Raw genomic sequence first — 14,314 nt, forward strand, 5'->3', positions numbered from 1 at the left:
GGGGCTAAAAGAGAGAAATCTCACAAACTTCACTCAACGTACACTGCTGACCCCAACAGAAATCGATGTACCTTGCATCTCCCACAGGAAGAGATTCTATTTTACTACCTTAGCAGAAGGAAGAAAAGATTCCTCCTTGCTCAGTAACAGCTCAGCCATAACTCAACCAATGAAAAGCCACTATATTTGAACTTTCAGTTCCCTGCAATGGACTCTTCACTTACAGTAGGCCCACCCAGGTTCATAAAAGAGTGGTTTGTCTCCTTTGTTTCTCTGGACTTGGCATGATTTGTCATTATATTGCATGTCCTGAACTGCAATTCTTTGTTGTTCCCAAATAAACCCACTTTTCTAGAGAAATAAACCCACTTTTCTGGTTTTCTACTTAAGCTCAACAACAGCAATAGATAACCAGAACAGAGGGCTGGCTAGGCATCTATCCTGAAAAAGGGTTTGGTTACATATCTCAATTTCCATAATGCCTTTTTAAAAATCTTATTTGATAACTATAATATATGTTGCTACTCTAAATGAACAGAAAATAATCACCCTTCAGGGCTTGGGAGGAGATATAAACTCCAATAACCCTTATGAAAGGTCTGGTTTAGAGAGGTGATCTTTTTTTAAAATATATTTTATTGATTATGCCATTACAGTTGTTCTATTTCCCCCCTTCATTCCCCTCCACCCTGCACACCCCCTCCCCCACCATCCCCCCTTTAGTTTATGACCACGTGTCTCAAGTTCTTTAGATTCTATATTTCCCATACTATTCTTGCCCCCCCTATCTATTTTATCAGGACCACTCCTGATCTAGCTGTCCTCTTAGTTTGCTTTTGTTTTAGGTGTAGTTGTTAATAACTGTGAGTTTGCTGTCCTTTCACTGTTCATCTTTTTGATCTTTTTCTTAGATAAGTCCCTTTAACATTTCATATAATAAGGGCTTGGTGATGATGAACTCCTTGAATTTGATCTTATCTGAGAAGCACCTTATCTGTCCTTCCATTCTAAATGAAAACTTTGCTGGATAGAGCAATCTTGGTTGTAGGTCTTTGGTTTTCATGACTTGGAATACTTCTTTCCAGCCCCTTCTTGCCTTTAAGGTCTCTTTTGAGAAATCCACTGACAGTCTGATGGGAACTCCTTTGTAGGTGACAGTCCCCTTATCTCTTGCTGCTTCTAGGATTCTCTCCTTCATTTGAATCTTGGCTAATATAATGATGATGTGCCTTGGTGTGTTTCTTCTTGGGTCCAACTTTATTGGGACTCTCTGAGCTTCCTGGATTTCCTGGAAGTCTATTTTCTTTGCCAGATTGGGGAAGTTCTCCTTTATTATTTGTTCCAATAAGTGTTCCACTGGTGGCTGTTCTTCTTCCCCTTCTGGTACCCCTATAATTCGGATGTTGGAGCATAAAGATGTCCTGGAGGTTCCTTAGCCTCTCCTCATTTCTTTGAATTCTTGTTTCTTCATCCTTTTCTGTTTGGTCATTTTTTTCCCTCCTTCTGATCCACTCCTTTGATTTGAGTCCCAGTTTCCTTTCCATCACTATTGGTTTCCTGTGCATTTCCCTTCATGTCAATCAGTTTAGCCTTCATATGTTCCTCTAATTTGTGACTAAAATCAACCAGATCTGTGAGCATCCTGATCACCAGTGTTTTGAACTGTGCATCTGAAAGTTTGGCTATTTCTTCATCACTTAGATTTATGGGCTCTGGGGCTCTGAGTTGTTCTTGAGCCATGTTTTGATCTGTTTGTGCCTGTTACGTATGAGGAGCGGAGCCTTAGTTGTTCACTAGGGCGGGGACACCCAAGTCACTGGTTTGTGATGCTGTATGTGGGGTGGGTCAGAGAAGGACCACAGCAGTCCCCGCTGCCTCCCACCGCTGGGCCCAGGCGGTCTGTCTCACTGCTCGCTCCTTCACCGGTTTATCTGCGCAGGAATGTGTAACTGCGGTCAGCCTGCCACCTTGCGCCCTCAGTGCATCCGCCTGCCACTCCACACCTGGGACCCGCCCTTGGCTGCCTGCAGGTCTGGGTCATGTGCCTGGGTTGGTCCAGTGGATCTTTCCTGCCTGACCCCGCTCTGCTGCCGGCTCTGCCCCTCTTACTGGTTTGGCTGAAGGGTTCGTTGTTGTCAGACTTTCATGTAGTTCAATTTTCTGTGGTTTGGCTGCGTTTTTGTTGCTAAAACTTTGTTATTTTTAAATTTGGTTGTGCGAGAAGGTACAGTGCTTCCACCTACACCTCCATCTTGGCAGAAGTCCTTTTTTTTAAAAAAAATCTCTTTTAGGGAGAGTGAGAGGAAGAGAGAAAGAGAGAGAGAGAAACATTGATTGGTTGCCTACCATATGTGCCTGGACCAGGAATCGAACCTCTAACCTTTTGGGGTACAGGATGATGCTCCAATCAACTGAGCCACACAGGCAAGAGAGGTAATCTGCAAGAGAGGTAACCTACATATTTTTTAAATTTTTTAATAGATTATATTTATTTATTTTTAGAGACAGGGGAGGGGAGGGAGAAAGAGAAAGAGAGAAACATCAATGTGTGGTTGCCTCTCATGTGCCCTGACTGGAGATCTGGCCCACAACCCAGGCATGTGCCCTGACTGGAAATCGAACAAGCGACCCTTTGGTTTGCAGCCCACACTCAATCCACTGAGCTACACCAGCCAGGGCAAGAGAGGTGATCTTAATGGAGAATTGTTTGAAGGAGTTGAACTACTCTGGATTTTCTAGTTGGATTTTTTGATTTAGCTAAAATTTTAGAAAGTTTTGGTCTTAAACCTTAATTTTGGGGTCTCCCACAAAATTCCTTTCAATTCTTACACTATGGGACATATCTAAAATTTCAGGCTATAAGACACAGCTTTAGAAAAGCCCTATTAGATTCATTATAAGAATATCATTGAGGACATTACCATATCATTCAATGTCCCAGATATAAAGCTCCACACCAGAAATTTATTTGAGTTAAGTTTCAGTAAATGCTTGAGAAACTAGAATCTTTTGCCTTTGTATTAAGAGACTCATAACTGGCCTTCACTTTTTTTTTTCAGCAGAAAATTCAAATCTGACTCTGTGGCTCAGATAATTAATTGTATGGACCACTACTGCTTGCACAACTCATTCCACTCTGTTGACTTGTATTTGCCTAAAATATATGTTTCTAAAGATGCTGGCTTCATTTATCGTTTATATTTTCTGTTTGATCATATATGTTCTCATAAGATTTTCAACTCTCTTGTGAAAGAAGACATAGTAAAAATAAAGTAAGAAGTAAATGAATATATAAGTCAATACCCATCTGAGGCATTGCCAAATTATACACCTTCCACTAGCCAGCCATTGTATTAGGAAGGGTCAGAACTGAAAAGATTTTTTTAAATACCACAGTCCTTGCCCTTGAGGAAATAGAAGACCCAAGAGTAGTTCAGGGGGTTGGGTCCCCGCAGCAGCAGACAGCCATTTCAAATAGCAAACTCTTTGGGTCCCCTAGTCACCGCAAAGCCAGATGTCCTAATCATTTTCATAAATAGCCTGGAAGTTGGGGCAGGGGAGTGAAGGTAGAGATTTGATTAATATACACGTTAAGTTCCTGGCCAGAAACTTCTAGGTGCTACCATCTCAAAAACTCCTTCTAACTCCGGAAAAACTGTTGGCGAAACTCGCCCCTTGGACGTGGATTGCCACTTCTACACCATTTCTCCCCTCACAAACCAACACTCGCCACTTTTCTGATTTGAGACTCGGCTGCTAGTCCAAGTTCTTTCCTAATTGACTCCTATTCAGTGCTCAGCAAATCTTCATTTGTGCCAATTGGGTAAATTTTACAGGGCACACCAAGGTCCTCCAACCCTGCAAATTTTCAGTCTCTCCTTCCAGTCTTGACAGGAGACCTCATCTACCGTGTCAACCTTAAACCTTCACATTCTGACCCACTTCATTGTTTCTGGTAGTTTGGGTGAATGCTTTTATTTATTTATTATTTATTTATTTTAATTAATATATATATTTTATGTCTCTTCTTCTTTGCTCGTTTTTGCCAGCAGGGGGCTCTGTACTCTTATTCCAGGAGTTCACCCTACCACTCTGGATTTTTGCTCTTTTTCTAAGAGAGCTGCCCCTCTCCATCCCAACACTGGCAAAAGTAGTTATTCCACTTTCCTAGCATCTAGATTTTAAAGATGCCTGATTTTCTAATGCCAATGTTCATAAATACTTTATAATTAAATAATAAATCCCTTCTGGCTTCCCTAAATGCTAGGTTCTAGATCATTACAGATGCAAATAAGCCTGAACTTCTATCAGCCTTTGTCTATGGAGTTTTAACAAATTGTAGTACTTTGAACTAAATTTAATAGTCGTAAAATATGCTTGTTTGAAATATTCACATGCTGTCTTCTGTTTACCTAATAAGAATACAGAACTTCAGCTCATTTCTCTGGCAAATCACTTGTCAAAAGTGTGAGTACTCTTCTGGCAAACAGTCCTCATGTCTGCCACTGTTCCTCAATGGAACGCAGAAAGGAAAAGAGATTCCCCCTTCCACACACAAGAAAAGCATCCAGGGGTGACTGTAGTCATTGTCCACATCCTCTGTCACTGAGCACTCTTTGCTGAATGACTACTCGCAGTGTCGGTGCTGTGGAATGAAACCGCATTCAGGTGAGGATGGTCCCGTGCCTTCAATACAAGCTTGAAGGTTGAGGTCATCTCCCTTCAATGTGGGACATTTCATCTCCTGCTCCAGCCTTCCATTAGCACCCCCCAACATTCTGTCAAAGAAGGAGCCACCTCTACAAACTCTCCACACCAGTTTTGTTGCAGTTGTGAAGGATACAGTTCAAAAAGATATATTTCGGTTCCCGGTCAGGGCACGTGCTGGGGTTTCAGGCCAGGCCCCCAGTTGGGGGCGTGGGAGAGGCAACCACACATCCATGTTTCTCTCTCCCTCCTTTCTCCTCTCTCTAAAAATAAATTAATAAAATATGTATTTTTAAAAAGATATAATGTTGCATCCTTCTGTTCACTTGGTTGCATATAGTAGGTAGGTCTTATGGAACAATACTCCATACTGTGCTTCTGCAGAGAGTAGCAAGAGCTATCATATAACCAAAGCAGACTGTATACGTAATTCACTACATTTCTCTACCTAGAATACTTTTTTCCACAGAATCTGAAAAAGTCTGGAAAAATCTCCTGTTTTCCCATACCTTTAAGCACCACCATGACTCCCGACAACTGGCCAGTTCCCATAGAAGCCATAAGCTACTGGGGAAAAGCCTGCAGGCAACTCTCCTACCTGCCACAAGGCTATATGCTTTCACTGCTACTGAACACCAAGAAAATATATTGAGTAGAGGATGTGGGCTAATTATTTTTCTTGTGTAAACATATCACCTGCCCAGGCTAAAGCTGAGGTGACTAGAACTGGGGTTCCTCCAGGTCTTAAAAAACATCGACCTCATGGCCCGCTCTACTAGAGAAAACACATTACAAGCGACAGAAAATCCAATTTGAAATGATTTAAACAACAAAGGCAAATTGGTAACTCAAAGATTCAGTGTCAAGTCCTGGCTGGTATGACTCAGTTGGTGAGAACATTGTCCTATAACTGAAGGGTTGTGGGTTTGATACCCAGTCTATCTTCCTTCTCTCTCTCTGAAAAAACAATGATAACATGTCCTCTGGTGAGGATAAAAAAAAAAGTTGCTTTGTTTTATTTTATTTTATTTTTTTAAAGATTCAGAGTGAGGGCTGGCTATAAAGGCTTTGAACCTGCAGCACAAACTAACTCGTCAAGGACTGGGTTTCTCTCCCTCTCTGCACTCGGTGTTGGCTTCATCCTCAGTCCCCACACTCAGAGTGGCTCCGGGATCCTCCCACAATAACAGAACGGCTGTAGCAGTTTCAGCACATCCCATCACACCGCACCACCCAAGCAGACGCAGGTAGTTCCCAAAGATCCAAGAGGCTTCAGCAAACATTCCTTGGGGCTCATCAGCTGTGACTAAGATACGTGAACCAGAGATTCAAACCATCTTTGAACAAAGAACTGGTTTTTAGGACATGAGATTGTAGTTTTCTACCCCAAAGAAAATCAAGATGAGAAATAAATTTTGGGTAGTGAAAATGATGTTCATAAAACCTTCCTACCCATGTGCACTTATCCTATCTTTCACAATTCCCCAGGCTACCTGACACCAGTGAAAGAAACCTCTGCTTATCTAAACTGATGTAATTTTTCTGTTTTAAACTCAGAGGACCACTTTCCCTAGGTTATCTCATCTACTACCAAGTCCTTAAATACCACTGATGAGCCTTCAGGACGGACCTTTGTCCTGAATGTTACAGAGATATGCTCAACTGTCTCATAGACAATCTATATTTATTTTACTCAAAAGCATTTGGTACTCTTCTTTTAAAAAAAAAGAATTCTTATCTTTTAGGGATCCGTGCTAAAATGTTAACAGAAGAAATGATTTATTTGAAATTTGCTTCAACATACTCCAGTGGAAAGAAGGTGGAGGAGGTGGGTTTAGCTTAAATCGGATAGATTAAATGGTAGTTGCTGAGGCTGTAGGTGAGTACACACAAAACTACTACATTATTCTTTCTACCTTTGTGTACATTGGACATTTTTCATAAGAAATTTTTAAAGGCACCTCACCTCAACATGTTTGTGAAATTAAGATATATTCAGCCATACTATATATATTTTTGCCACATAAGTAGAGACTTAAAATAACACTGACTTTACAAGAGAAAAGGCATTTCTCTTTCATGTAAAAGTCTAATATATCCCTCCACAGTGTCGGGGCCCATGTTCCTTCTATCTTGTTGTCCCACTGTTCCTGTGGTGCTCTCTTGGTCTCAGTGGTCCCAGGTGACTTAATATCATGTCACATTTTGACCAGAAAGAAGGAAAAGACTAAAGGAGTATGCCACTCCCTTTAAGAATGCAGCCCAGCACTGGCTGGTGCGGCTCAGTGGACTGAGTGCCGGCCTGCTAACAAAGGGCCACTGGTTCAGTTCACAGTCGGGGCACATGCCTGGGTTGCAGGTTAGTTCCCCAGTAGGGGATGTGCAAGAGGCAATCATTCATTGATGTTTCTCTTCCTTTCTTTCTCCCTCCCTTCCCTTCTCTCTAAAAAATACATAAATAAAATATTTTTTAAAAAAAAAAGGAGTGCAGCCCAGAAGTCACAAACATCACTTTCACTCAGATCCCATTGCCCGGGGCTTGATGTATGAATTATCCAGTTGAAGGGAAGGCTGGGAACTATATCGGCTTTCTGGGTAGCCATGCACCAAACTAAAGACTTCTAATAATGAGAAAGAAGAGAAGAGACATTGAGGGGCAACTTTCAATCTCTGGCCCAGTTTTGTCCCTCTGGGTACCCAAATATCATGTGCATCCTTCTTCCCACACATTTGTTTCCTCTCTGGAGGCAGAAGCCACCGAAGTCCCATCCAGTTTCTGCATCCACCTCAAAGTTCACAATCTCTGGTTAATTCTCAGTCCTCTTCATGATAGCCGCATATCATTTCTCGTTGTCTGATAGCCTAAACTAAAAGACAAGTTATCTACCTCAGATCTTCCTGTTAGAAATTGTACAGCAGGAATGGAATAGCGCACACACACACATTATATCTATCTGTAAAAGGCAAGAATAGGAAAAACACAGCAGCCTCTGATTCGTAGTGATCATCACATCCTGTGGAGCAGTAATTGCAAAGATTCCCTACCCTTGTAGTAAAGTTCCTAGGTTATCCAATCTGGCAGGTGCCATTCTAGCTGCCTGGCAGTGAGCGGGTGAGGGAAGTGGAGACCTCTCTCCCTGAATCCTTGTCCCTTCCTCTCCATGACCCCACATTGTGTCCTATGGCCACATCTGAGGTAGGCTTTGTAGAATGTGCCCTACTTGGGGTTGTTTAGTTTTCAGAAGGGACTTCTGTGTTACAGGCTTGAGGGCCTTTGTGCAAGTCATCATACAACCAAAGGTCTGCTCTGGGCATTTTTTAAGTCTCGAGGCCGATCTTTTATGGAAAAGGCATGGAGCAGATTCTCCAGAAAAGAATACAGCTCTTGCCAACACTTTGATTCTAGGCCAGTGAGGTCCATTTCAGACTTTTGTCCACCAGAACTATAAGATAATAAATCTGTATTGTTTCAGTCCACTAGATGTGTGGTAATTTGTTACAGCAGCCATAGGGAACTAACACAAGAACCTTCTACTTGTTAACATAGGGAACCTGTAATACTACTGAACCCAAAGAAGGAGGTACGCGGGAGGGGTGGGAAGCGGTCCCGTTGGTGAGAGCTGTGCTCCTGACTTTTTGAACACACGGCTTTGTGCTGTGTAAAGGTAAATGCCATCAAGCCAGCAGTAAGAGCTTCCAACCAGGTACATGGTCAGGCCCAGACTGAGGACCGTTCACCAAATCTATCCTTCTCTGCGCCCCTCTATCCCTGGCATTCCCATTCCTGGCACAATTCTCTGGCTTCTAACGCCTGCCTCTGCCCCTCACCCTCAGTGTGTAGATTCAGAAATCTCTTCCCCAGCTCACTCAGCCCAGCTCTTCATGGAACCCTGAGCTTGGCATTCTCCCTGGACTCCTGTGACAAGCTTCGGGCAACAGACCTTCCGTGCCAGCACGGCTGGTCCTTATGAATAAAGGAAGCAGGGACTCAGGGAAGAACAATGTTGTGGTTGGGGGATCATGTCACCAAAGACTCAGCATCAAATAAATCACAGGTTTGACCCATGAAATACTTAAAAAGCAAAGAGAACTAGAAACATCTATAACACCTAAAAATTGTAATAAGCTGCTCAGGTCTTATAAGACAGAAATAAATATCCTATCTGCATAGATTTCCTGAGAAGACATTACAGTATGAAGATTATAATCAGCACATTTAATTCAACATTATTAAATCATAAATTCAATATACTCAGGGAAAGTATGCTAATTATATAAATATTAATTACTAATCAGACATTGAATTAATGCTTTACAGATGCCTCCCTGGTATTTAGAATAACATAAAGGGAAAATCTAGGGAACTCAAGTCTTATTAAAAAATTATTCTGAGCCTTGGCTGGCGTGACTCAGTGGATTGAGTGCTGGCCTATGAACGGAAGGGTCCCAATTCTGTTCCCCCATCAGGGCACATGCCTGGGTTGTGGGCCAAGTCCCCAGTAGGGGGCATGCAAGAGGCAACCACGCATTGATGTCTCTCTCCCTTTCTTTCTCCCTCCCTTCCCCTCTCTCTAAAAATAAATAAATAAAATATTTTTAAAAAGTTGTTCTGAAAAATGATCATTATTTGAAACATCTATATGTGAAAATTGTGAACAAGTTAAATTTCAAGATAGAGCAATAGCTAAGTTATGCACAGACATAAAATATTATTGACTATTCATATTTATCATTAGGAAAAATCTTAATAACATGACACCTTGGTTATTTTATAGTAAATGAAAAAGGCGAGATGGAAGATGATACACCATATGATTTCAACTCTGTAAAATTCTGCATTAAGAAATATTACAGTAAAGTCACACAATGAATATTTTATGTGCATTGAAATGATACAAAGGAATATCTATTGATATAGAAAGATATTTACATTGTATCCTTGGGTGAAAAGGAAACATCTATTATGATGTCAATTTTATTTGTAACTTTTTTACTTATTGATTTTAGAGAGAGAGGAAGGGAGAGGTTGAGAAATACCAATTTGTTATTTCACTTATTTATGTATTATTCATTGGTTGGTACTTCTATGTGTCCTGACCAGGGATCAAACCCAGGACTTTTGCATATTGGGATGATGCTCTAACCAACTGAGCCATCTGACCAGGGCTATTATGATGCCAATTTTAAAAACAAATATATACATATACCTCAAAATATCTAGGGGGCATGCATGAAATTAAATAGAATTATCTCTGTGTACAAGGCAAATTTTCATTTTTACTTTTCAGCATTGTCTAAATTGTTCTATAACCATCATATATTAATTTTAATGGAATAAAAATACATAATTATTTCCAGTAATAAGCAAAACAAAGAAAAATACTCAAAGAATGTACCCGATGTGTTAGTAGTAGTTACCTCCACACGGTGATTTTTTAATCTTATAATTTTTTATGCATTCTAACATTTCATTAAAGATACATTGTTATCTTTCTTTTTATTAATGGGTAAATTTTCTTACATTCTCTTTTACTGATATTAGCATAGCTATGCCAGCTTGATTTGGGCCTGTACTTGCTTGCTACACCTTTTTGTATCCCTTTTTTAAAAAATATTTATTTATTTATCTTTAGAGGGGAAGGAGAGGGGGAGAGAAACACTGGGTTGCCTCTAGTGCATCCCCTGCTGGGAACTGGCCTGCAGAAAACTGGCTTGCAACCCAGGCATGTGCTCTGACTAGGAATTGAACCACGATCCTGTGGTTCGCAGACCTGTGCTCAATCCACTGAGCTACACCAGCCAGGGCTGTATCCCTTTTTTTTTTAACCCTTCTGTGAGTCTTTGGTTAGGCGCGTGTCCTGTAGTATAATTTCAAGATCATATTGATTCTGACAATGTAGGTCTTTTAATTGGCTAGTTTAGTTTGCTATGCATTGGGTGTGTCCTGACTTTTTGGACACAAAGTACCATCTTATTCTGTGTTTTCCATTTATACTTCTGTTTTTTTTCTTCTTTTTTTTTCCTGTCCTGTTAGATTAATGAAAAATGTCTGTCTCCCACCTTTCTCCTCCCTGGTGTAAAGGCTATATATTATATCTCTCTGACTTTGGAGGTTACCTTTAGTTTTTCAATAACATAAACATATATAACAATTCAACACATTTTTTCTAACAATCTGAAGTTATTCAATAGTTCTATGGTACTTCAAAACACAACCTTAGCACAGGCTTTTTCTATCTGTTCTACCATCTTTATCATGCTTGCTCTTGCCAACATGTTTACGGCCTTGTGGTTAAAATATGATTGTCATAAACTCCATTAGCTATCACATTTACATTCAAGCAGAACAAGCAATAGGATGGGGAGAAAGTTTAACTTATAAATTAGACACAGTAAGAGATTAGCAATAATAAAATTGAACAATTTAAACAATATACCTCTTTATTTATTTTCTCATATTTTATTAGCAGAATTCCTACTAGGTTGCATTGACCAGAACCAAATCACAGTGTCATCTAACTACAGAGGAAGCTAGGAAAACTAAGGCAACAAAGTGTTTGCCTGTAGGTGAGAATTCCTTTCCATTTTAAGCAAAACTTGAAAAAGGCTCATTTGGGAACAAAATGCATCCCTTGTAACTATGATATGGAGCAAGTCACTTTCCTCCATTGTGAAATTAATACTAAATTGGACTACCTTATCTTTGTTGATGATGTGTGGAAATGAGGGCCTGGGTCAGGATAACAATAACAAAGTAGAAAGTATTTGAGAAATAGTTTCAGGAAAGTTTAAGAGGTTTGAGAGTAAACAAGCCCAGCCTTTTTAATAATTTGCATTTGTTTTCATTTTTTTCATCCCTACCTAGTAAACAGCTATATATTATTTGCAATTGCTTTTATTCAAAGATTTATGTGGTACGACCAGCACTGCTCTTCCGCCAACCTATTTAGAATTAGTTTTTTCATCTGTAAAAAAAGTGGAGGAGTTGGATTCACAGCTCTGTTCGGCTGTAAAATTTATTGATTTTTAACAATTTAATTCAGCCAAAGTTTATTAACTACTTAAAGTTTGATATTGATTAGAGAGAGGGAGAGAGAAATCATCAGCTTGTTGTTCCGCTAATTTATGTATTTATTAGTTGCTCCTTGTATGTACCCTGAGTAGGGTTCAAACTCAAAATCTTGGTGCATAGAAAGGATGCTCTAACCAACTGAGCCACCCCAGCCAGGGCTCACTGAATACTTTATACAACTAAGGCATCCTTCCAGATTCTGTGGAAACATAAAGATGAGAAAATGTGGTTGTTATTCACAGTATAATAATGTGAGATAAGGGTTTATAATCATCATCATCATCATCACCATCATCACCTATGTTTTTTACCTCAGGCCTGTTTGCTTACAAGGTCAGTCATAGCATTGTTGGAGCCTGGTGCAGAGATAGCTTGTATTTTCACCTTAGGTATTCCCACTCCTGGCTCCATGTATTTGAGGTAGTTTCTATTATTTATTTATTTGTTTGTTTATTTATTTATTTATTTATACCTTGAGGGTACATTTACTAATGCTGGGGACAGTGAAACAAGAACTGCTTAGGAGACAAGAAGCAACAGCAGAGTGTCTAGTTGGGACTGCTTCGGCTGGTTGAGAAGTCAGAGAAAAAGAGGCCTTGGAGAGAGGGTCAGAGGGTTAGTCAGGGGTGAGCTGCAGTTGCACATTATTGCCCTGTTTGCAAGTCTTGGGGGACCCCTTAGAGTTTAGGAAATGCATGCCTGTAGGGGAAGAAGAGGGGGAAGGGAAACACACACTAGCTTGCTTCCAGAGCGCCATCTGAAGTTGGTTGTTTAAGGAGACAACATAGAGAAAAATGAGTGATTAGTAGGATTATCTTCATTTTAGGAGAGTCCATGAAAATGAGATGGAGTTGGGGATAAAATAGCTTGCTAGTCAGACCTCTTGCTCCATAAATAGCTTACCTAGCTCTTGAGATGAAACATTTCTTCTTGACTTTGATTGATGAGGTGACATTTTGTAAAAATTTGTATGTGCTATTGGCCAATTTAATCACTTTACTGGTCATTCGGAAACTTAACACAGAATGAACTAATACCATATTTTGTCATGTATAATGTGCACTTATTTTGCCCAAATATTTGAGGGGAAAATACAGGTGCATTTTATACATGTGTAGTGCTAATCCCACGTCTATATAATGTTTTTAATTATTTTACTTATGCATATGCATTAAAAGCATAACTCTAGAAAGCAATGACTATATCTGTATACAAAATAGTGTCCGGGAACATGATAACTGTTTTTTTTTTTCGTAAAAATAAATAGAAAAAAATTGAATTAAAAAATTAAAACAAAAGATTTTTTCCTGAAAGTTCGAGCCAGAAATGTGGGTGCACATTACACAGCAAAATACAGTACGGACACTTTGCTCTCATCACTGTTCATCTCTGCAGCCTGATCCGGACTCAGTGTTGCCTCCTTTGGTTTCTGCCGGTTTTCCAAACTTGATTCTCAAGTCTTTCAGTCAGTTTTGTGAATTCACTGATATCCTCACCATACATTTTCTTATTGTGTACATGAATTTGAGTCTTGTTTCTATTACTTGCAGCTGAATCCATCCTAAATGTCTACCAATGTGAACCTATAAATTTGTCAATGTTCAACCATTTTTTACCTATAAAATTTTAATTTTATATGGTTCAGTCTGACGGAATTTGGTACTAGGAACTGCAATACCTAAAGTCTGGAAATTGATACCTAATGTGGAAATTGAACTGCAATACCTAAAATTGATTGATTCAAGGAAGAGCAGGAGAGGGTTTAATGTCCCACATTTCTGGGCCTGCAAAGCAGTCTTTCTTATTTAGCAAAACTGAATAGTTGTCAATTGTTAACCAATTATCATTCAAATAAATGAAGTATATAAATATATTTATTGGGATATGGAAAGATACTCAATAATATAATTTTATATTTTTAGCTAAAAATTGAAGAATTAAACTTAACTAATACTTATTATATGATATTAGTGTTCTCACTCAATTCATACATCAAGTAGTTTATGTCACTAAGATTTGTTGCAGGTATGAATCTAGGTTTTCTGAGGCTTGATATGCCTATGTTTTGGGAGCTTTCTGAAAGAAAAAACAAAAATTTATGAATACAGAATAAGGTATGAAAGCAAATTGTTATTTAGAAGAAAAGAAACAGGAATTTAAATTTCCTGTGATTTTTCTCATAAACAGAAAAATTATTATTTAGTGTATTCCTGCCAGCAGAGACTTCTTTTTTGATTTGGGCATCAATGAAAAGCATATTTTCCACTTGCAATTTTGACTGTCTCTTTAGACTAATTTTCTAAAGAATAGTATCTGATTTCAGATACTATTCAGTGATTTCAAACTTTGTTTCTCTTCCACTACCCATATCTAGTGCCCAGCATAGATGAACTCACTTAGGTTATGACATGACCTCTGGCCTTGCATCTTTGTTTCGAGGAAGCTACATGAGTCATCCCAGTGGCTGTAAAAATATTCCTGGAAAGCAATCCTATACCAAAAGGCTAACAATAACTTCCACATAAATACTTTCCA

Source organism: Artibeus jamaicensis, unplaced genomic scaffold (genome assembly GCF_021234435.1).
Source record: "Artibeus jamaicensis isolate MK-2021 breed Jamaican fruit bat unplaced genomic scaffold, CSHL_Jam_final contig_233, whole genome shotgun sequence".
Taxonomy (NCBI): Eukaryota; Metazoa; Chordata; class Mammalia; order Chiroptera; family Phyllostomidae; genus Artibeus; species Artibeus jamaicensis.